Consider the following 24,457-nt stretch of genomic DNA (forward strand, 5'->3'; position numbering starts at 1 on the left):
GACAGGGCCCCTCTGTAAACCAGACCAGTGGCCTGATTATTGTGTGTTGTGAGTATGTCTTCATAATTCATGTTTGAGCATAGCTCCCAAAATGTGTATAAGTACTTGCTTATAATTTATTCATATGAATGCCTATATTAGTATCATAAAATATCAAAAAACAAAGGTAAATAAGATAGAAATAAACAAAAATAGAAGTTGTAACATTTTCTTCTTTACTCTGTTGTGGGTTAAACTGCATCCCTCAGAAAGGTATATTAAAGTCCTAAACCCCCATACCTACCTGTCAATGTGATCTTATTTGGAAATAAAGTCTCTGTAGATGTAATCAAGTTAAGATGAGGTCATGCTGGATTAGAGAGGGCTGAATTATAAGAAGAGGGAAATTTGGATACAGGACAAAAGGACATGTGAGGATGGAGGAAGAGGCTGGAATGATGCAACCTCAAGCCAAGGAATGCCAAGGATTGCCAGCAGCCACCAACCTAGGAGAGAGAAAAGAAAACTCTTCCAAGAGTCTTCAGAGGGAGCGCAGTCCTAACGCCACCTCAATTTCAGACTTCTAGCCTCCGCAACGAGAGAATAAATTTGTTTTGAGCAACCTAGTGGGTGGAACTTTGTTACAGCAGCTCTAGGAAACTAATACACACCCCAATAAATCTGCACACCCCACTGAATAAGAAAAGAGTGTACAGTGATGTGAGGAAAATGTAACCCACGGGCAACTTCAGGTACAGGTGATTATCATAATGATCACGATCAATGAGAACTCCTGAGGAATGTCGTGATTTACAATGAATCAAATTTCACCCTCAGAAACATGAAGTTTTGGCATTAGAGGGACAAAAGGATTGTCGACGAGCCTGGTCAGGAAGGTGAGCTCAGGTGAGCAGCATTGCAGTGGGGAGCGGCTGTGGTCTGAATGGGTGTCCCCCAGATTCGTATGTTGGAATCCTAGCCCTCAAGGTGATGGGATTTGGAGTTGGGGCCTTCAGGACGTGATCAGGTCATGAGGGTGGAGTCCTTGTGAATGGGACTGATATCCTGACCAAAGAGGCCACCGAGCGCTCCCTCGCTTTCCTCCGTGTGACGGCACAGTGCCAGGATGCCATCTATGAACAGGAAGTGGCCCTCACCAGACGCTGAGTCTGCCCAATGATGACCTTGGACTTCCCAGCCTCCAGAACTGTAAGAAATAAATTTCTTTTTATTTTTTCCCTCCAAGTCATTATATGTTTATTTTAAAGACGCAATAACACTGTCCCAAACCAACTTTCCATATGAAAGATTTCAATATTTTTATCTCGCCTAGTTCTCTGAGATATTAAAGCTGATGTCCAAAGTCACATAAGGATTTAGTAGCAAGGCAAGAATTAAAATTCAAGTCTTTTCATTCCCATCAGAAAAGGCTACTGCCTTTTCCAAATAGTTAACTCCTGGACAAGATCTATGTCTAATACGCTCTAGAATATTTTACAGGATTAGGTAGATTAAAAGTAAAAATGCTTACTGCATTTTAATATCAACTTTCCATTTAAACGTAAAAATATAACCATCTGGAATTAAATAAAATCCTTCTAACTGAGAAATAAATTTCTATTGTTCCTAAGCCACCCAGTGTATGGTATTTTGTTACAGCTGCCTGTGCAGACTAAGACAGGAACAAAGGGGCAGGTCACGGAGGGAGGATTGTATTTGCTCCTTAGGCAAACCTTCCACGCTCCCTGAGTGCCTCAAGGTGAGCAGGGAGCAAGAGATTCTCAGGTCTGGCAGGGGGGCCGTGGGCGAGTCTCAAAGGGTCACAGGAAGTGTGTCAGCCTCAGCCTTCTGGGGGCCGTCGATCAGCAGAGCACCGGCACAGAGGAAACCCCCCAAGAAGCACCCAGCCCAGGTTTCCCCTCAGCCAGCCTCACTTCCCCCATCGGCACTGCCCCTGGTTTATTTTGACAAGGCTGCTTCCATCCCACATGGTCACACACCCCTGCAGACACCAAGGAGCCCTGCCCCCCCTGGGGACCGTTGTTCACCGTGGAAAACCCGAAGCATCACCTCCATGCATAGCAGGCTATGGAAACAGGCTACTGGTGGGTCCCCCAGGAGCAGTCACGGCTGTGGGCAGACAGCATGGAGCTCCAGGTGGGCGGCGGGGACAACAAAGGCAGTGGGGGCAGCAGCTCCCCGGGGCCTCAGAGCAACAGCTTGGAAACCTACTTCAAGCTCAACTGAATAAAGGAGGCAAGGGTAGGAAATACAGAAATACATATTGCGTATCCATCAGGGTTCAACAGGAGAAGAGCAAACATACCGGTTGTTTTAACAGGTAGAATTTCAGATAAAGGATGAATCATGTGTTGAAAACTGAAAAAGCACAGGGGGGACACAGAGGTATGAGAGAGGTAGTAGCTGCATAAAGCAGGTACACCCCTTAAGGGATGGGACGTGCGGTGGGATTAACAGAATTGAGAAGCCCAGAGGGCCCTGTGGAGTCCCAGGCTGGGGCTGTCATCACTGAGAGTAGCACAGTGAAGCTGGTTCCAGGACTGTGGGACAAAACAACCCTTAAATTAGAAGCAATTATTGCTACTGGGCCAAAGTGCTTGCTGCCAGGGTGAAGAAATATTGGTACATGGTGACACTGTCAGGGACAGGAGGCAAATAAGAGGGAGCCATACCCCAAGCCCTCTGCCTTCCCCGGCTTCCAGTTTCCTTTCAACAACCAGGTCTGTCGTCCTTCAGGGCCACAATCAGCAGCCACAGACTAGCCACTGCTCCCTTTATACTGGTCATGCATGAGGACGACAGTCAAAACGTTTCCTAACATGTAGCTGGTCAGGCATGGACCCCAGGCCTGTAGCCAGGCCAGCACATCACACCAGGTCTCCTGGGTCCTCATCAGGCCTGGTGCTCCAAGATCCCCCCACTCCCTCCTGCCATAGGCCCATGACACTGATTTCTGTTGCCTGCTTGGCCCTGTAGACAATTGAGTTTGAGACCCCTGCCTGAGAAGGAAGCCAGGTGGGTTGTTCTACATTGTATGTCAACTTCCTCATTCCCATTCTGTGTGCCGTGGGTCTCAGGAAGACAGGGGCATTTCTGACAGGGCCAGCCCAGAGGCTCTAGGAGCAGTGGGTATGGCGAGAGGTTGCATGGAGTGGGAGTGGCACGGCAGGGGAGGACAGCAGGAAGGCTGGCAGCAGGAGGACAGGAAGGTCAAGAGGCTGGCAAGGGTGCATGGAGCCCAGGGGAGGGTCGTGTGCAAAGGCCTGTGAGCCTAACATGGTGTCCTAGTCTGCAAACATTCTGGGCAGTACACGTGCAGAGTCTCTGTCTAAAGGTGACTGACTCATCTTGACTTCCGTCCAACAAGGCCACATGCCCACAGGGAAAAAGTCCAGTGTTCTCAGCTCACGGCTCTCTGCCCCATGTGGATTTTCTGGCCTCTCCATTCATTACCTTTCCTTGCCAACCGATGTGAGCCAAAAAACCAAGTCTGTTAAAAAGTGTGTGGAATGCGGAAATGGATTGGAACATCAGTATGAATCCATAGTTAGCTTAATATAGATAAGAAGGATACCTATGGAAATATTTACACATGTGTGCACGCACACAGGGTAGTATGCACACATACATTTCATTGCTCTGTCAGTTGAGAAGGTCCAGAGGAAATGACAGCCCAGTAGCAATGAGCTCATCTAGCACCCACATCTTGGTTTCTAACACCATTCTCCAATAAAACAACCAGGGCTCCTTGGAGAAATGGCTGATCCTAGGAATGGGGCAGGAAATATGCAAGATAAGCCCAAAGCATTTTATCATGCCAGAAAGGGTGGATGTGCTCAAAGAAAGAAAAGAAAAGAAAGAAAGAAAAAAACCCGCCCACAATGAGGAAGTATGTCAAAGGAACACAAGAACTAACTAAAAGATCTCTCAATAGCCAAAGCTAGAAAACCTTTAGCAACAAAATTAAGTCATACTAGACTATGACCCCAATAAATGATAAATTATAAAGTAAATATCTGTGAGTCCATACTGATATAAATAAACAGGAGGAGACAAATTTCCGGTGAAGAAAAATTCCAAATAGTTCACGTAGAGACTCTACACATCAAGAAGGAAGGGCAAAGCTTCCACCCTGTTAAGTGTGGGCTGTGCAAAGTGACTTCCTTCTAATGAGTGCAACATGCAACCGGGGGTAAAACAAACAAACAAACAAAAAATCAGAGTATCTTTAAAGAGGAGAAAACTGACAGGTGCTCAAAGTTAGCATCCTCAGTGACAGCATGTACCTCTGACATAAAGTGATACAAATGGTGCTTTATCTCTGTGGTCTTCCTCCCCCACACCCATAACCCTAGTCTAGTGATGAGAAAAAATCAGACGGATCCTAACAGAGGGGCAGTCTGCAGAACACCTAATCGGGACTCCTGAAAACTGACAAGGTCATCACAAACAAGCAGAGTCTAAGAAACTGCCACAGCCTACAGCAGTCTAAGGAGACATAATGACTAAACACAACGCGGGATCCTGAGTGTTAGCCTGGAAGAGAAGTAGGACATAAAGTAAAACCTAAGGAATGCTAAAAAAAAATTATGAACTTCAGGAAATGATAAAGTATCAGCATTGGTTCATTAATTGTAACAAACATGCCACACGATGTAACAGGGGAAACATTTTGGACCGTACTCACAATTCTGTAAATCTAGACTCTTCTAAAAACAAAGTTCATTTTTAAAAAGTGTGTGGAGGATGTGCACGGGGGTGTGGGGGGGGAGTGGGGAGGATTACAGGTAAAAAATTAAGACACCTGTAGTATCTCCTTCAATTTCTGCTACTCTGAGATGACTACTTTCTACCACTTCCTTTAAATTCCAGACAATTTTATCGGCCTGAAAGTGACTTGGCATCAGTGTGACATGCTTAAGCTGGGAGGGACTGTGGCGACCATCCAGCCCCCTGCTTCCAATTAGCTGAGGGAAATCAGGTCCAAAGATCTGCAGCAAATGGCCAGTGAATGCTCCAGCTCAGTGCCAATTGGTAGAGCATCACTGGTGTCTTGGAGGGGTCACAGACAACGTCCGCTGCTCCTCAGAACAGCCCGCTCTGCAGAGAAGGAAACCAAGGCGCAGAAGGGCCCAGAGCCTTCCTCCCAGCCACAGGGCTGGCAAATGGCAGAGCGGAGACCGGGCTCAGGTCTCCTTCTGGGCTCAAGTCTCCTTCCTGGCCCCAGGGGCGGTGCTATCCCTTCTCCCCCGTGGCCAGTCACTTTCCCATTTCTTCCCACTAGAGCAGGGGCAGTGAGCTGATACTTCAGGAAGGATCCAAGCTCAGGGAAGATGGCACTTAGATTGTCTCCCCCCTCCCTTAATTCTATTGTTCGAAAACTTTCTCTTAACCCAACATTTTTTAAGGTTCCCATCTGATTTCCTATGGGCTGGAACCCAGGGTGTCTCTGCTCTGCAACAGCAGAAAAATAACCAAATGAGTCCCTGAGGTCGTCACAATGCCTGAACAGGCCAATCCTCTAGTTTTAAGATTTCATCTTGGGAGGAAGAAAAAACTCCACAGGACGCCGGATGCCCTGCATCCAGCAGTAGGTATGCCTCCACTGCAGCCAGCTCTGGGAGGGGGCAAAACCGGAAGAAAACAGTTCAGAGCAGAAGAATGTGAATTCCTGCAGCGCAGGGTTCTGAAAGCACCAGAAGGGATGGAGGCAACGAGGGCCCTGGGTGCCCTGTGGGGCTCAGCTGTCTGCTACCTCATCACAAACCAAGAATAAAGCCCTCTGGGTCACAGGCTTTTGCCAGCTCCTCAGATAAACCTGGATCCCAAGAAGAGCAGAAAGGGAAAGGGTGATCCCCGGATAGGAACTGGAGCCCAAGCTTGGAGTTCTCTGCAGGGAAGAGGAGGGAATGACAGTACACTGGAGGGAGGTACCCAGATGTGTAGCACGTACATCAAATTAGCAGATGGTCCTCTCATTCGTGAAAGCTTCTAAATGTTACCCTTAAGTTTAAAATAAAATTAAATTATGCAAAAGCCCAGAGCACCAGTATGTGTCTCATATACACTCCATGGGAAGACTCCTTCATTTGCCAACTTGAATATATTACTCAACGACCCCCATTTCCTCATAGGCTGTGAAGAGTTAAAGGGATAACAAATGTAAAGTGCCTGGAACACCATGAATAATACATTCGAACTATCATTATTTTCACTATTATTATTGGTAGTATTATTATTGGTGTATCTTCATCACCGGCATGATTACTACTAGTGCCACATGACCACCACCACCAGTGCTACTACTGCAAGGATAGCACCTTATCAGTACCTATTAGAATTCCCAGCGCTTAGCATACTGCAGGAGGAGAACTGACTGATTGATTGACACAATGCACTTTTGAAGAAAGGAACAAAGGAATGGATAAATTCCTGGAATGTGGACAGCGTATCTTAAAACAGAGGCAGCCCGATAGGTTACAAAGAGCAAGACCAGGACTCAGGTGCTATCTCTAGTCCCAGGAGCCTGATGCTGTGAGCACAGGGATGTTCCATAGATACCCAACTGACATCTGAGCAAGGAAGAGATAGAGAATGACAAAAATCAATTGGACTCAGCTTAGGCAAACACTCAAAGGATACAGGCTGAGTAGGACAGAGTGGCTCTTCTGGTCACTTGATTCGGGGTCCTTGTTTTAGAGACAGGGCTGTGAAGGGTCTAAGTGGTCAGCTGGAGCTCAGCACTCAGGGGTAGCTTTGGCGCCAAGGTAATCAAGCTGCCCTGGTGCCTGAGATATACGTTGACCAGCAAATACAGGTATTTGGATGCAGTGTCTCCCCCAGTGTGATGGTTAGTTTGTGTGTCAACTTGACTGGGCCACAGGATGCCCAGACAGCTAGTTAAACAGCATTTCTGAGTGTGTCTGTGAGGGTGTTTCCAGGCGAGGTTATCACGGGAATGTGCAGACTCAGTAAGTGAAGCAGACAGTCCTCTCCAAAGTGGGCACCGTCCAACCCCTCAAAGGCCTGAATAGAACAAAAAGGTAGAGGAAGGTTGAATTCCACCACTGGTTGATTGCTTGAGCTGGGACATGGAACTTAGCATTCCTGGTTCTCAGTCCTTCCGACCCAGACCAGAATCTATATCATCACCTCTGCAGTTCTCTGGCCTTTAGCTACACCATCAGCTTTCCTAGGTCTCCAGCTTGCAGGCAGCAGCTCGTGGGACTTCTCAGGCTCTGCAGTTGTGTGAGCCAAGACCTTATAATCAATAAATCTCTCAGATATAGACATACCTATAGATCTATCTTCATCTTGTATTGGTTGTGTCTCTGGAGACTCCCAACTGATACATTCAGTATATTTTAAAGCCTTTAAAGAAAGACAGACATTGTTTGTCTACGTGGGTGGCTCGTCATGGCCTGTCATAACACCTGGCTCACAGCAGGAAAGTGGACGAGGATGTGAGGGCGGGAGGCAGTGGCTACATCATGTCAGTCACCACAGGAGGTGTCGGGGAGGTGCATTCAGTGAGACCCAAGCCTCTGTTCCCAGGAAAGCTGAGCAGACCACAGCACCCCCTCCCCCAGAAAGATCTAAACACAGCCCCATATCATCAGATCCCTTCCCACAAAAGGCACTGTAGAGATGAAGATCCTCATCTTCAGAAGAAACAAGGCTGAGAGAGGGGAAAAAGGAGGCAGAGGAAAAGAGAGGAGAGGCGAGAGGAAGAGAGGGAGAGACAGACATATAGGAGGTGAGGAGCACCTAGACAATGCAGAAGACGGGCCCGCAGAGCAGGTGGGGGTGGGACAGGTCAAGGGCCTGGATTCGGAAGATCAGTGTTCCAATTTGAGAGCCACCACCAACTAGCAGGGAGTCTCAAGCCACACAATTGCTCCAAGTCCCCAGTTCCTTCATCTATAAAGTCTGCGAATCCAAGGCGCTGGCCTCGCTCCCTGGGATTTGCTTCAGAGCGGAAGCAGGGGCTTCTCTCTCCTTTATGCCAGGCGCCCTGCACAGTGGCGCACCGCAGGTTCTCAGTAAATACACGCACAATAAAAGAAAGGATGAGAAAGAGCTTTCTGAACCGTAAAGTCCTGTGCGGATGACAGTGCTCACTTTGTTTCTCAAGGCAGACTGGGGGCCCTCGAAGGAAGAGCACTTTCTACGTCACTGTGACTTTGCAGCCTAAACTCAGTGTCCTGACATTCAGTCAACCTAAGAAAACATTCCCCAAGCAGGTCCTACGTGCTTGTTACGATGCCAAGAGCAGGCATTAGACAGAGAACAAGACCCAGACCCTCCCCTCAACACATTTACAATCCAGGGCAGAAAGAGAATGCTGCCCGCTGGGGAGAGGGTGAGAACAGGATATCCCAAAGCCTGGCCTTTACTCTAATGATAATCATAGTAATTATCATCCGTAGTGATGACTGCGGTGGTGGTTCATCTGTGCGGCCAGCTGCTGCATTAGCTGAACTGAAAGAGACCCAGAAACGCTTTCATTTTCAGGGGTTGGCCCAGCCATGGCTCCCCACCTCGGCCCAGTCCATCGTAGGCACGATGGAGGAAGCTCCACGTCTGTGGGTGTGACTGTGTATGCTCAGTGAGAGATGTGATCAGAAGAAAATTTGGCACATTTTCCCCTACACTTACGAATCCCTCCTCTGCAATTGCCCTCATGTTTTGACATTAATTGAACTCTGTCTTTACTACTAAAAATAAACTCCAGGTCAAATGCAATGCACCAAAAACCTCAACATGAAACCACAAGAAACAGTAATAGAGAAATGGGCCAATACAGAGGTGTTATGAAAAGATGTTTCAAGTGGAGAGTCCCAATTGGGCCAGGAGTTCTTTTAAATACTGTGGACGCTGAATACAGGAAGCAACCTTGATACCTGTACTTTGTGGATAAAGACCAGAGCTGGCTCGTGTCCACAGAAGGGAAAGCAGAAGGTGTCTGGTGCCTTCTCACCAAAGGCCCCAGCAGGCCTGCATGGGAGGATCAGGCAGGGAGCCCAGAGATGCTCCCTGGGGAGGCGAGGCCAGCAGAGGAGTCTAAAAGAGCAAGGTGAGGGTCAAAAGGGAAGGAGCCCACCCTGTCTGCATGTCCAAGGAGGGGCCAGGGGCGAGAGAGAACAATACTGAGAAGGCCAGGAGTTGGACAGGTGAGGAGCTGGAAGAAGCAGCAAATAGCAAGAGCTCCCACTCATTGACCATCCTCAGGAGAGGTTCTATGATCCTCGCATCCACCCCAAGTGGGTCCTGGTCCATTTTGCAGCTGAGAAAAGAGAAGTTTAGCTGGGCATGGTGGTACATGCCTGTGATTCCAGCTACTTGGGAGGCTGAGGCAGGAAGGTCGCTTGAACCCAGAGTTCAAGGTCAGCCTTGGCAACATAAATGAGATTCTCCTATGGCTAAAAATAAATAAATAAATAAAATTAAAAACAAAAGTAAGTTATTTTTAAAAAGAGAGAGAGAGAAATTTGGACAGTTGTAAAGGACTTGCCCAAGGTCACACAGGCAGTAGGAAGTGGAGCTCGAGGTAGAGTCCCAGTGTCTGACTCTGTCCCAGGGTAGGGACAGTGCAAACAGTGCAGGCTCACGGATGGGAAAGATGTGGACACCATCCCATTGATGTGCGGCCCAGTCAAGCTGATTTCCAAGCAGTTGCAGGCAGGCAGGCTCCCAGGGTGAGAGAAGTGCCTTTGGGACAAGGAGAACCTCATGCACAAGCACAAATGCTTCGGCTTTTCTCAGGGCCCCATCACAGAGCAGCCCTGCCCTGAAACATGCTCAGGACTGTGGGCTTTGGAATCCCAGCAGTGCCCTGGCTCTGTCCTCCTGCTCCCAACAGCTGAATTCTAGAGAAATTCTCTCCTGTCACCCCCAGGAAGACCTGCCGAGCCTCTCCTTGTCCACAGAAGGCAGGCATCACTGCTCACTGTCACAGTCATAGCTTCGAGGGGTGGTGCTTCCGGCTTTCAGATTCTCCGCCCCAGTGACTGGGGTCTCATCCGCCCTTTTCCCCACATGGGAACAGCTCGCTCCAGCCCTTCAGGTGCGACAGGGCGTGGGGATCTACAGAAAAGCCTGTTGCATTTGTACATGCACTGCTGCTCCAAAGCCGGCTGCCTGGAACAAGATCACGGGCTCCCAAAACATAACTCAACGCCTGGTTGAATCCTTGAGGACCAAAAAGAGGCAGGCAGCACTCCCACAGGAAGGCCTGTCTATAAATGAGAAATTTGACAGTGAAATGAAAATTACTGGGAAATGTGAGTGCACAAGGGTGCCGAACTCCAAAAGGTGGAAAGGCTTCTTAATTGCTAATCAGCAGCTCAGCTCCTAGAAGGCCTGATTCACATGCATCTTTCAAGAGGCACAAGAGGCAGCACCCTCTCCAGGAAGCCTCCCTGCCTGGAGAAGAGCCCCTCCCCAGTCATCACCTATGCCTGGTGGGTATGGAATATCCCATGCACGTGCCAGTTCCCCGACCTTGACAGAAGGGCAAGGCCTTGTGCTCTCCATCTCTGCGTGCCACAGGACTGCTGAACACCACAGCAGATTAGAAATGCAAATGCGCTTTGGAAAATTTAAGGTGCAAAAGAAAAGATGACCTAAGTAGCACAACATGAGCACCATTCTCTGCTGCCCCCTCAGTTCCAACTTCCCTAACTGTTCTCACCAGTCCACACTTTCTCATCCACCTTCCCACCCTTGCATAGTTTTCAAATTCATGGTAAGAATCATGTCAGTTTTCTTTTCATGGTGTTATTTATTCTTTCCAACATCTTGTTTAAAAAAAAAATCGCAACTGACCTCATTCTTTCCTCTGAACCTTTAAAACTTTCTTCTTTCAGTTATTTCTCTCTTTTTCCCTCTCCTTGTTCGCTCCCTTTGAATTATTCACTCATTTGTTCTTCCAACATCTACGATACAAGGCTCAGCCCTGGGCAGGCTCTGCACTGGGTCTTGGGATATGTAAGGCAGTCCTAGCTCTAGATAAGCTCACCAGCGATGGATGGGCCAGAGAGGGGATGAAAGAGATTTCAACCCGATGCAGCAGCCATGGTGCAATGGAGCTGTGTCTTCAACTGCCCGCTGCAGGAGGGAGCAATCGTGAGGGGCTGGGCATGACCAAGGCGGTGACTCACAGACTCGCAGCCCTTTCCCAGGCTGATTGGTGGTGGGCAAAAGGCAGAGAGCACAGCAAACCAAAGACTTTGAAATAGCCCAGTACATGGAAGGAACTCTAAATGGCATAACTAATGAATTAAAACAAAACGAAACAAAACAAACCTTTTCCGTTTTGGAGCATTTCCTCTTCCATGCCACGCAGCATTGCTAAGCTCTTTTTCTCCACTAGTTCATTCAGTACACACAACATCCTCATGAGGTAGGCACTAATACAATCCCTATTTTACAAATGAGGAAACTGAGGCTTAGAGGTGCTCGGTGATTTGCCCAAGGTGAGACAAATAGCAAAAACAGAAAATCCCAGGTCTGCCTAAAGCCTTGGGTCCTAATATCTCACCCTTTACCCCATGCAAACTTAGGCTTGCTGTGGTTGGAGCATGCAATTCAAGGAGGTGGAAGCAAAGGTGCAGATTGAGCCGGGAAGGGAGGAAGTGCTCATGTTCTGGATGCTGCAAAAGGCATAACCTGATTGCATAGCCCCTACTTCTCCTTCTCCTCCTCTCCCCACCCGAGTCTCCACAGATCTCAGGGAGACAACTGCAGCATCCTATGCCTTCTGCTAGGAGTGGTGTATGGGGTTTTCACCTAAGAGACTGTGGGCTCCTCCTTTGCCAGGGACAGAGGGAGAGCATTCTAGGCACAATGACCAAGTGGACCAAACTCTGAGAACCAGGTAACCAGGTCAGGATGAGGTCATGGGAAGTCAGCTTCCCAAGCACTTTGGAGCAGCACAGGAAGACATGCCGAGAAGTCAAGAACCACAACCCAAGTTGTGTTGCAAGAGACCATCAATTCCAAAAGATGTGTTTGGTCCCACAAGGCTCAGGAGGAGAAAATCCCTTACCTTAATTCTGCAATCCCACAACATCCAGCTTTAGTTCAGGGAAGGGTGGTTCTTAAATCCTTCTGGAGTGCTCAAGGAATATGTATTTTTTTCAGATTAAAAGCGCCTAAATCCCAGGTGTAACAGGATTCTAGAAATACATAAGAGAAGGATAGAGAATTATTAGTATCAGTGCTTACCTTGAATGAATTTGTTAAAGAGATGTTTCATTCATTTAAACCATAAGAACTGCATATTTGGCCAGGCGCAGTGGCTCACGTCTGTAATCCTAGCACTCTGGGAGGCCGAGGCGGGTGGATCGCTCAAGGTCAGGAGTTCGAGACCAGCCTGAGCAAGAGCGAGACCCCGTCTCTACTAAAAAATAGAAAGAAATGATCTGGACAACTAAATATATATATATACATATATATATATATATATATATATATATAAAATTATCCAGGCATGGTGGCGTGTGCCTGTAGTTCCAGCTACTCAGGAGGCTGAGGCAGGAGGATTGCTTGAGCCCTGGAGTTTGAGGTTGCTGTGAGCTAGGCTGATGCCACGGCACTCTAGCCCGGGAACAGAGTGAGACTCTGTCTCAAAAAAAAAAAAAAAAGAACTGCATATTCACCAAATGCTGAATGAAAAGCACTGGCAGAGTAGACATCTACTGAGAAACTATTATGCACCAAGCACTGTGTTAGGCATTTTATATACATTAAGCCGTTTAATCCTGAGAGTGGCCAGAGCTGACGGTTGGGTCTTCCTGACTCCCAAGTCCTCATCCATCAACCATATTTCCCTTTCCTACTAGAGCATTTGGATTCATCTGATTCCAAGAATTCTAGGTAGAGATGAATAAGAAACATATCCAGCAACTTCATTCTGAGAATGGCCTGTCCCTGTATGTCCAACCTGTTTCACAGACAGTGGAGATCACATGAGTCACGGAAGCTGCATCGGATGAACTTTGTTGTGAGTTTTATCTGAGCTCAACACTATCACCCAGTAACATGATTGGTAAGCATCATGCATTACCCAAGGAACAAAAAATGCATCCTCACCAGAGATTCTTATCCTAACAGATCATTGAAAATCAGTTACATTAGGTGGCTAGAAGGAGGAACGGTGGAGGAAATGAAGCTAGGGTCACCCCTGGTCTTAGCTGCTCTGGGTAGAAGCTGCCCAGCTACCCCAAACAGGGTCTGAGGCTTAGCATGGTGGGCTCAGACGCTGACCTTCTGCCCTCCTTCAAGGGACAGGGACGCTCTGCTTTGGCACCCACAGAAAGCCACATCACTGCCTTTACAATGGGGTGCCCTCCTTTCTCTTTCCAGACCTCCTTCCGGCCCCTCACCCCCCAAAATACTCAGCATATCGGCAGCCAAATCATGAATGAGATGAAGCTCGGTCAGTACAGACTCAGTATAAATACCTCTTAAAAGTTCTGAAGGGGAATTTGCCCTTGACTCTAAGAACAGCTGGAGAAATACCCTTGCCCCACAGCCAAGAGCAGAGGGCAGGTAGCCTGCATTCCCCAGGGAAGGATGAATTCCCCATCTCCTGCAGGAACAACTTGGCCGTAATGAGCTTCTCCAAGGCACTCTGGTTGTCACAGTCCTTGGATGTGCTGGTATCACAAACAGACGTCTAACGGTTCTGCAAGCCCAGGAGAGTCCCTGCCTCCTCCCATTAAGTGTTGCTTTAATTAATCCATCCAGCGCTCAGAGTCCAGTTCCCAGCAGCACAGGGTGAATTCCCCCTCACTCAGAAAAGTCCCCTTGACTAGCAATGCACTCAGAAAGATGCCACCCTCAGCACCTCTGCACTCCCCAGCGAGCAGCCTCCCACGCTCCTCAGGCCTTTTGACCGGGAAAGCATCTTTGCCTTATTGTCAAAATGCGATCGCTTGATTACCCAAAAGGGGCAGCAGCACAGCCTCATAGCTGCTGGTGGGCTTTTCTCAGACTGCCTGGGTTGGCATCCCAGTTCTGCTACTTAAAAAGTCCTTTTAGGAGCCTGAGCAAGTTACATAAACTCTCTGAGCCTCAGTTTCTCATCTTAGAGGTTTGTTCTTAGTGTTAGGTAAGAACCTTTGCAGAGCTTAGCACTTGGCCCAGGACATTATAAGCATTTAGAAATGTCAGCCATTATTAATACCATTTAGGCAAACACTGGAGACTTCGCTTCTTAGTTTCCTTCTGAAAGGAAATAAAAGCTCTCCCCTATTCCTATCCCACCACAGTGACTTAGTGTGAGGGCTCAGCACACAGGGCCAAGGGAACAAATGGAGGCAGTGAGATCGTGCTGCAGCCTGGGGCTTGAGTCATAGAACCTCAGCTCCAGCCTGGCTGTGACCCCCCACTCCTCAGTGTATCCACCTGTGAGAAGGAGTGGGTTAGAACACAACACACCCCTCAGGTGTGCTGCCAGGATTACATGAGGGAGTGTACCAAAGAGATGCTCTATAAACTATAGGGTGCCAGGGAAATGTCATTAATCGTAACAACAGTGCCGTTTAAGAGCACACCATATAGATGACACTTCACTGAGGACTGTCCTCTCCCCGTCTAACACATGCATTGGCCCCAGGAGGCCAGGAGACACATATAACCAGCTTCCCCATCTTACAGATGTGGAAACTAAAGCTCAGAAAAGCTAAGGAGGCTGCCTGACCCCAAACAGCAAACGCTCGGCCAGCCCGCTGGTTTGAAAGCCGGCTCCCTCTGCGAGGGAGCGGGGTGGAGAGGCAGAAATAACATAGAACTTGGGCTTCTGCAGAAAAGAGAACCTCTTGCCCAGGCAGCCAAACTGATTCATATTTTTAATTAATGTTTTAAACCATATACACAGAACAATGTTCCATGGAAATTAAGGAACTAAAATTTCTAAGCTTCTCTCAGGAGCTGTCAGGAGTCCTGGGCCGGCCAGGGTGCTCGGAGCCCGTTGCAGAGTGGGAAGATGACAGACAGCACAGCCTCAAAACACCAAACCTGCCCGGCAGTAGGGTCACTTCCCACCCACAGAGACGAGCCAGGGAAAAGGAGACTGGCCCAGCACAGGGTGACAGGACTCACTTGGCCACTGTGAGGGAACCTGCTCAGAAATCTGGCAACCCTCGAAGAAGAGGAGGAGCAGGTGGAGCAGGAGGTCAGACGTGTAGCAGGTGCCAGGGCCTGAAGAGTCAGGTGACTACCCTCCTACCCTCCTGCCATCTCCTCTCATGACACACTGTCCCCGAGGAAGGACATTCACCTGCTCTGTGATTGACAGAAGTACCCTGCACCTGGTCAAGCAAGACCTGGGCTTTCTAAAGATGCTGACAATACATTCCTGATGTTGCTCAGGAGTGAGGAAGATCACTGTTGAGGCCCACAACTGTGTTCTGATGTCTGAGGAGCCTGAGTGCCCAGGACAGGCAGACCCAGGCCCCCCGAGACCCCCCAGGAGGTAAGAGGGAGAAGTGGGGCAGGGCCTCTCAGACGTTCTGCCCTGGGATCTGCCTTTTTCTCTGCTGGCAGAATTCCAAGCAAGTCATAGTCTCAGATCATCTACTCCTCGCTACAAGCCAAGAGGCAGGGCCATATGATCTTTCTCCAGCCAGAAGGTGGGAAGCACAGCAGCTGGGTAACCTGAACGAGGAGAGGCAGCCCCACGTGTGAGGCAGGTCTCTGTTAGAAAGGTGGAGAGGTACTGGGTATAACACCCTGCATTGAATGGTCACCAGTTCCACTGCCAGCCAGGCAGCCTTATCATCCAGGACAGCCGGCCTTGAGTGCCACCCAGATGTTGCCCAGGTAGTGGCACCAAACAGGTGGGCAGATGGCAGCCAGAACCAGCCACTCCACAGGCAGGGGCCCTTAGCTACTTGGCAGGAGAGAGTGAGCCAGCCGTGACTGAGCAACAGCACGCAGATTCCTGACCTGGAAATCACCAAAACACCATCCGCCCACGATGAATAGATCACGGAGTGGACCACTGCACCTACAGGAGCTGTGGGTGCAGAGGGAAGACCTGCTTCCCCCAGGCAGCCCCTGAGTACAGGCCTCAGCTTTGGGATGGAGAAGGCCCCAGAAAAGGACACAAACAGATACTGCTGTGCCTCTCCCAGGGGGTCAGCAAAGCCTGGCTCCCATGTTTGTCCAGATTCTATGAAATCCAGCAGGCCTGAGCACGAAGCAACACGTAGAGGCTCAGGACACAGGCTGCTTGGGTCAGAGCTAGTCCCCACCAGCTAGGAGCCGTGTCATCGTGGGTAGTCAATCTAACCTCTCTGGTCCTCATGTGTAAATCAGGGATAGAAAGAGCAGCTTCTCCTGGATTGGTGTCAGGGCTGCCCTGTAGTGTATATGGAACGCTTAGCACAACCTCTGGCTCAAAGTAAGTGCACGATAAACATGTCATTATTCTCAGGCTCTAATTGCTGTCATTATTCCCATTGCCTGGTAGGCAAATTAGGTTTCAAGACAGACGGTCCTAGATTTGGATTCTAGCTCTGTCACTTCGTGAGAATGTGTCTGTGGACAAGTCACTTCCACTCCCTATGCCTCAGTTTCCTCATCTGCAAATGTGGATATGACCACCAGCTGTATGAGACCACTAAAGGTTACATACAGGATTAAAGCAAGTGGTACAGCATGAGCTTTCAGAAATAAAAGCCTCAATCCAACCCGAGGGACGTTTCTACAAAACAACTTGCCTGGCCTCCAGAAATGTCAAGGTCAAGGACGGCTGAGGAACCAATCCTTGCATGTTAAAGGAGGCTAAAGAGACATGACCACTGAATGTAATGATGATCTGGAATTGGGAAAAAATAGTCCGAAAGAAATTATTGGAACAACGGACAAAATTGCGTGCGGCCTGTGGATTAGATAATACAATGGTAGCAATGCTAAATTTCCTGAGTTTGATTATTGCACAGTTGTTACACAAGAGAACATCCTTGTTCTTAGGAAACACACACTGAATACTTAGGGATAAAAGGACATGTCTGCAACTTACTCTCGAATGAGTCAGAAAAACTAGCAGGGGAATATGCAGAATGAGTTACCAACTGATGAACCTGGGTGTACAGCAGTTCTTAGCATCATCCGTGCAATTGTTTTCTGCTAATTTGAAATCATATTAGAATGAAAGATGTCCAGAGCCACAGAACAGGAGGGGAAGAACCAGCCTACATAACTGAATATCAACCATCCATGCGAGCGAAAAATAAAAGCCTTCCTCACAAAACCCATGTCACCTTAGCTATAAATGTTATGATTTATTGTGTAGAAAACTACAAAGGATAAAACCGAAATTTAATTTGAACTACCACCTCCTCTGCCCAAGAAAAAGAAAGAAAAATGATGGCTACTGCTATTCATACAACCTGGGGACAGGCTGGGAGCACTAATGAGAAATAAGTAGGCCACATCCTGACCATCCAGCATCCTGGCATGCAGGTGAGCTGGGATTTGACCCCAGGTTGCTTCAACAGAAGGCAGAAGGGAGGCAGGTGCTCCCAGCCAAAGCCGCAGCAAACACCAAGACCAGGGCTTCCTTTGAGGCCGAGACCCCATGCGCTGTAAAGCTGAGGTCTTAATGCAGCTGAAAACTGCAGGGACCCCAATCTCCAGGTCCTGCGTACTCCCGTCGTACTTCCCCTAGCAGTGGACACAGCAGGTGCTCTACACCTGTTCGCAGATGTACTCATGGACATGCCTCATCTTTTAAAAAATGCACAGACTGTCTCAGGAAGAAGGTTCAACAACCAGCAACAACTGTGTCAGCAGGGAGGAGAAACCAGAGTCTGGAAACGCAGATGAGTAGCAGGCTTCATTGAAAAACTTTCCCTTTCGGATTCTGTGTCTTGTGAATGAGTTACTTATTCAAGAAAGGGCTTTGTGTTGTTGTTTTTTAATACAAAAAAAGGAAAAAGAAATCAACCCAGTTACTTGTGAGCCCACTCTGAGTATGAAGCAGAGAGTAAGTCCATGCTGAATAATCCTCAGACCCTGGTACACAGCTGTCACTCAACTACATGTCCTCCCGATTTCACAGGGTGAAGGGACTAGAATGATTAAAGACTCAGAATAAGCAGGATCACTGGTTATTCTCGGGAGTGTTTATATCTCATCACCAAGAGACGGTCGGTATGTCCCTGAGCCCCCAGGACTGCTGTGAAAGCAAGCAGGAAAGCCAGCCTTGGGTAATCCTAACACACAGTCATTCATCTCCAACATGTGCTAGGAACATGTGCTAGGTGAGCGTGCTCTCACCCCTACAGCAACCCCATGAGGGGAGTAGGGACTCTTATTATCCCATTTTACACCTCAAGAAACCAAGGCACAAAATGATCAGGAACTGTGCCCAAGGTCCTGACAGAGGAGGGAGACAGACAGGGAAACGGAGGAAGTCTAGCTCCAGAAACTGGACTCCTAAAGCCTATACTTTCCCCTTAGAGGGAAAGTGAGAGCCACCATTTTCCAGGAAGAAAGGACTTAGAGTCAGAGACCCTGGGTTCCAAGTCAACTCCCTCCAAAACCTGCACGTGTAGGTCAGACAGCCTTTGGTGGCACCGCTCATGCGCAGACTGGAGGAGGTGATACGTGGGAAAATGCCTTGTAGACTGTAAATGTGTCATGAAACCTCATCATCGAAACAGGAGATGTGGTGGGGGCGTGGGGAGGAAGAAGGCTCTGGAAGGTCAACCTTACCAGGAGGTTTTCCCTGAGCCATTAGAAGCATTTCCTCTCCTGCCTTCTACCTCAAACTTTCCTTTTTGCACTACACTTACATTCAATTTTCCCTCACAAACACCCTCCCACCGCAAGGGTGTTAAGTTATTAAGTCAACCCCAAAGGTAAATAGTCTTCATTTCTCCAACCCCAAAAACCTTCCTTCCTGCCAGCACGCTTGGGTCTTGTCACCCAGAACATCAAAGCCATTGCTTTCGGTAAAAGCCTTTCTGATCACTTGGGTGACTCGTGAAGATAAGAACCACCCACCACATGCCGGGCTGTGCAGCACCTTCCTGGTGCCCCATGGGGAGGTGAACAGGCCGGGAAGGAATGGCGAACTGTGCCAGCCGGCAAATGCTCTGTACCTGACCACATGCCCTGAACCTCTCCCCAAGCCCCTGGGGTGGCCTTGGCCAGGCCCTTCCCCACCAGGGACCTCTTGCAAAGGAAGGGGGTTGGAAGGAGCAAACTCTAGGTCCCTTTCAGATGTAAAATTCACTGATTTCATCTCATCCTCCCTGTGCAGAGTCTCTACTTCCTGAACTAGAATGATAGTTCATTTACATACAGAAAAAAAGAAACTAAGTAATTGCGTATAAGCTGGGCTGTAGTTTTTGGTGACTCACGGAGGAGAAATGTATATTTTTCCGCTTAGCTTAAAAGAGTGGTCCCTCCATTCTTCAACTACTCAAATGATGTAAAGTCACTGGGCCAATGGGACCCTTGGGGAAGTTCCAGGCTACAGGGAGCTCAAACGTCAGTGAATGTTAACGGGGAATTTCCCACGGTGGACAGGTGCACCAAGAGGTGGGCTGCAACGGAGAGTCCCCTCCCTGAAAAAACATCCCATACCCATTCAACTCTCCATCTCAGTAGGCCAGCTTCTAGGGAGCCGAGGAAACACGGGGCCCAGCAGGACCCAGGGCCCACCATCCAGGAAGTCACACCCCCAGTATGAAGGTTGCCTCTTCCAGGAAGCCAGTGTTGAACCACCGCCCACCCCAAAACCCCTAGATTGTAAACTCCGTAAGAGTAGCATGTAAAAGAGCTTAATAAATCATTTCTAAAATAGTAAATACTTGCTGAGTGAATTAATTACTCACGTTGCTTCCATAGAGCTTACGTAATTCATTCCCCCAAATACTGGATGCCTGTTACGTACTAGGTCCTGGGGAGGAAATGCTGAGCACAGCAGGTATTTATCCATCCAACCATCATCCAAAGCAGTTGCTGAAAGTGCTGGAAGATGACCCTCAGCTCTCAGCCGCCTTGGGGGACTACCTTGGCTGCATACAATTACCTTGTTCAAGGTAGGGCATCCTTCCAGGGGGTCCTACGTACAATGACTGATCAACCCTCACCCCAATTCAGGACAGTTCTGAAGGGTCATTCTCTAGCTCCCGGGCTTTCAACCCAAGGTTGAAAGAGCAACCTAGGGTTGGTCTTTGTTGGGACATTGTCACAGTTTGACTTCTCCCTCTGTCCAACCCTAATTTCTTCCCCTTCGATTTCACAGCTGTCAATCCCAAAGGAACCCCATAACAGACATCCTTCTCACTGATCCACATCTCAGCAGCTGCTTCGTAGGGAATCCGACCTGCACCCAGAAGGTTCTTATGATTGATGCTCAGGCCTTGTGCCACCAGGATGAAGAGTCTAAGACCAGGTTGGCAAACAGGCCATGCCAGATGGGAACTGCTCCTTTGGAGCACTTTCCTGATAAGGATATTGAAGCCTCGGCTCAAAGCTACAATCAATGAGTAAGAGCTGTGAACAGTGTGCACACACTCATGGTTGTTTTAATGTGTGGAAGAGTCCCAGATCATTGAGTTAATTTTCTTCATCCTTTTTCCCCCAGCACTTGTGTTGGGCTATTACATGATGACTGGATGGACAAATGAATGGATGGACCCACATACTTGGTTCAGCAAGGAAATTCTGCACAAAGCTGCCAGACAATAAATGAAAGGCAATAATGATTTGGTATAGGTTAGATTATGTAATGCATGTAAAGTGTTTATCGCAAAACTCAAGTGACGTTAACAATGAAGATGACAACTAAGCTACTCGTGGAGAACTTCCTATAAGCGGTAACTTGTGATCAGTAGCTTGAAAGAAGTCAGAGAATGGAAGAAGGCATACAAGACAAGAGAAATGAGACATCAGCATTAGCAAACTGAGTCCTGACTCTGTTCATCAGATGCTAGGTGAATGGGACACCCCATCACTGGGGCAGCCCAACAATGCATGGGGGAATACAACCATAACACCTATCACTACCAATGTGGGCTAGGCTGTGTCTGCAACCAGCGGAGAAGAGAAGTTGATGGCAGGCACAGAACATACCACTGCTGTTTGGAGACTTAATGCTACAGTGGTAAGAAGCCATCAATCTAGTGGAACCAAGATACTGGATGACAGCTGGTAACCCAAGCTTCAGAATTGATGCAAGATTTCTTAAATAATCCATCCTCTGGGCTGTCCACATTGCTTCGTACACCTAGTCTGCCATGCTCCTAAAGCAGATGAGGGTTTAGGTGCCTGGAACTTTCATTCTGAGAAGGCAGCTTCAGGGGAAGAACCAATCTGGAGAAACCCAGACCCCAGACTGTTTCCCTCTGAGGGCCATCCTCATTCAGGCACCAGCTGGACCCACTAAGCATCCTCATTTCTGAGGGTGATGCAGAGGAAAACAGATGAGAGTACTGTGGGAAAGGGGAATAAATAAGAGCCCGGGGTTTGTGCAAACAAGAGTAAATGATGACGGCAATGGGAAAGGGATAATAAAGTTTATTTGGGCAAATTATGAAACATGTGGCATCACAGAGGCTATTTGCTAAGTAGCACGGTATATTCTAGAAAACACTGATACCTTTGGCCTGTTATTGCACGTCCCTGAGCTGGAAGCACCTAAAAGGCTAAATGCTGGAGCCATCAGAGGTGGCAGGCAGGGGTGACAACTCAAAGAACCGAACTCTAGGGCAGGCAGGGATGTTGCGTGTCAGGGGGAAGGTCACACGTCGCAGGGAGGCAGTAAAGCTCAGGGTTGAAGCAGGCAGGCCTTGCTGTCAAGCTACCTGAGCTGAAACGGAGGCTCCACCACTTCCTTCCTGTGTGACCTCAGGTATAGAGAGCAGAGCACCCCTCCCTGAGTCTGGGGCCTTATCTGCGATATGGGGATAAGGACACAGACCTCCCAGGGTGCCTGTAGGCGCTGTACATGACCTACGCAAAGTGCCTGACACACGGTTAGTACTCAAGAAGTGGATGCTGGTATTACTGCAACCGCAGGTCACAGGCCTGTGTAAGAACCCTCCAGTGCCACCCTTGCCAACTGTCCTCCATATATCCCCAGGGGTTGAAGAGTGTCTCCTGAAGGCTACTTCTGGGGGCTTAATAGAGATGGGGGTCCACAGGAAAACTGTAACCCCATTTTAACCAAAACAGCTCTCCCTTAACCAGTCATATGTATAAGACCTGCACATAAGATTTCAGTAGCCAAAGGGATTTGACCGCTTTAAGAAAACAAGAATGCTTTAAACGTTTATCCTCTTACTTTACTAAAGAAACAAAAAAAACACGAAGCCTCAAGAAGCAAGAGGGTCATCAAAACTCACACAGCAGGTCAAGGGCAGGAGAAGGGGAGCTACGGCTGAGGCCCTGAATCTCAGGCACAGGTGGTCTGAAGCCTCATTGGATATGCACTCCAAAGTCTGACACTCCGGAGTATGCAACTTCATGCTCCGGGCCTGGGGGCTTGGCATCCCAGATAGAAGTCCACAAGTCCTCCCCTACAGCCTGGTGACAAGAACTGAAGGGATGTCAAGTGGAGAGTCCAATCCCAGGCAGAGGAAGAGTGACCCCCCCCTTCTCTAAGAAGAGACAGTCCCCTCCAGACCCATATCCCAGAGCAGAGCGGGGCTAATCTGGACAAGGGGCCTAGGCCCAGGGTCCCCGGAGAGCTGCCACTCCAGGGCCTCTAGAGGCATGAAGGGGAACTCTCTTTAACAAGCACTAGGATTGAGAGAGGTAAGGAACTGGGGAAGAGAACTAGTCCTCTCCTTGTCAAGAAATCACAGCTCCCAGAAGACAGATGGGTCTGTTCAAAGTCACAACAAATGGGTCTGCCCAAAAGGTAGGCCTATCCAAGCAGTTATGTGACTTCTCCCAAGCAAGAAGAAGAAAAAGCAGAAAAAGAGACTTCTCACAAGTGTAAATGCTCTCAAGTGACCACAGGTCAACTGTCAACCAAAGAATCAGCACAGGCAAAGAAAGGAAACCCTAGCGTCAAAGAAAAGATCATCACAGCCACTTATTTCCAGCCTCCTCAGTGCTGGGGACTGGGGTTTGTCATGTGGTCACTAATTCTGAAAGGCCACTATATTGTCCTCAAGCAACAGATGGGTAAAATGAGGCTCAGAGAACGTACCCAAGGCAGAGCCAGATTCGAATGCACACCTTATGGAGTGTCATGTGTTCATAGCAAGATCTATGTAATAAAGGCCGTTCCAAGTCCCTCTTGCTTTTCTCCACATCTTTTCAATTAGAACTCTCTCTTGTAAGGGAGTGAAGTCTGTAGGTGGATGATTTTTTTCAACAAGAGGGACACAAATTCCCCAGCATGGGAGAGGTATAAGCAACAGTGATGCCCCATCAGAAACACTTTAGAGTGAGTCCTGCTCCAGAGAAGGAGTGGAAGAGATGACCTTCGAGGTTTCTTTTAACGCTGAGATTCTGCAACTCTGAACTGAAATTCCAATTCCCATCCTATTATTCCCCCTGAGTTGAACATAGGCATTTCTACAAATCCAAACATGAAAGCTACACTCTTCCTTAGTGACAACAAGGCTCTTTAAGATCCATGCTGCCTTCCCCCACCTGGCCTTAGCCTTCCTGGGGAGAAAGGTTCCAGATGGACAGCCAGGGAGGACTCTCAGCACTCGACGACAGACAGGCAGAAACAAACAGGGCCAGAGAAGCCTCCCAACCCCACAGGATGTGGTGAGTGAAGCAGCAAGAGAAAATCAGAGAAAGCTATCTAGAAATACAACAGCACCGCAAATAAAGAGACAACAGGAACACACAGGGACTTTTCTTTTCTTTGTTTATCGAGCTAGGAAGCCCCAAAATAGTTGAAGGAGCAGTGTCTCAAGGCTTTATGAAGAAAAATCCTGCCTGGCTCATAAGGCAAATCTAGGGGGACAAGGGTTAAGTTTGAAGTCATACAGACCACAGGGCCAGTTCAGCAATTTCATGCAGAACTCCACGATGTGAGGACAGGGTGTTGCAATCCCAGCCTTGGCACTCCGGAGTCAGTGTGCTACGCAGCATCTCACACAAAGGCTCCATTCTGAAGCTCGCTCATTTTAGGTCAAGGCTGCGCTGCAACTGGCTCAACTGGAAGGCGTCATATGGAAAGCAGTGAACTTGGCTATAGGAGCAGCCAAAGTCAGCATTCCCAAAGAGAGTTGGTAAACAAACAGATGAAAGAAAAAATTGGCCTCACTAAGGATAAAATATATGTGCATGTGTCTGTATATATATATACACACACATATACATATATATACACACACACACATATATAAATGTATATATATATAAATCTAACAACAGAACACTTTGCACCTATTGAATTATAATTTTTTTAAGCCAATAATACCCGGTGTTGATGATGTTGCGGTGAAACTAGCATGTCCACATG

The 24,457-nt window shown here is 48.2% G+C and overlaps 1 long non-coding RNA gene across 1 annotated transcript in view; it reads right to left on the reverse strand.

The window, feature by feature from the left end:
• LOC105811318 overlaps positions 1-12,173 on the reverse strand; it is a 34,071-nt gene extending 21,898 nt beyond the window's left edge. The window contains exon 1 of the long non-coding RNA XR_001137543.1: positions 12,050-12,173. This is a non-coding gene — a long non-coding RNA (uncharacterized LOC105811318). The remainder of the gene's footprint in view (positions 1-12,049) is intronic.
• Positions 12,174-24,457: the final 12,284 nt, after the last annotated feature.

Source organism: Propithecus coquereli, unplaced genomic scaffold (genome assembly GCF_000956105.1).
Source record: "Propithecus coquereli isolate 6110/MARCELLA unplaced genomic scaffold, Pcoq_1.0 Scaffold234, whole genome shotgun sequence".
In the NCBI taxonomy this organism is placed as follows: domain Eukaryota; kingdom Metazoa; phylum Chordata; class Mammalia; order Primates; family Indriidae; genus Propithecus; species Propithecus coquereli.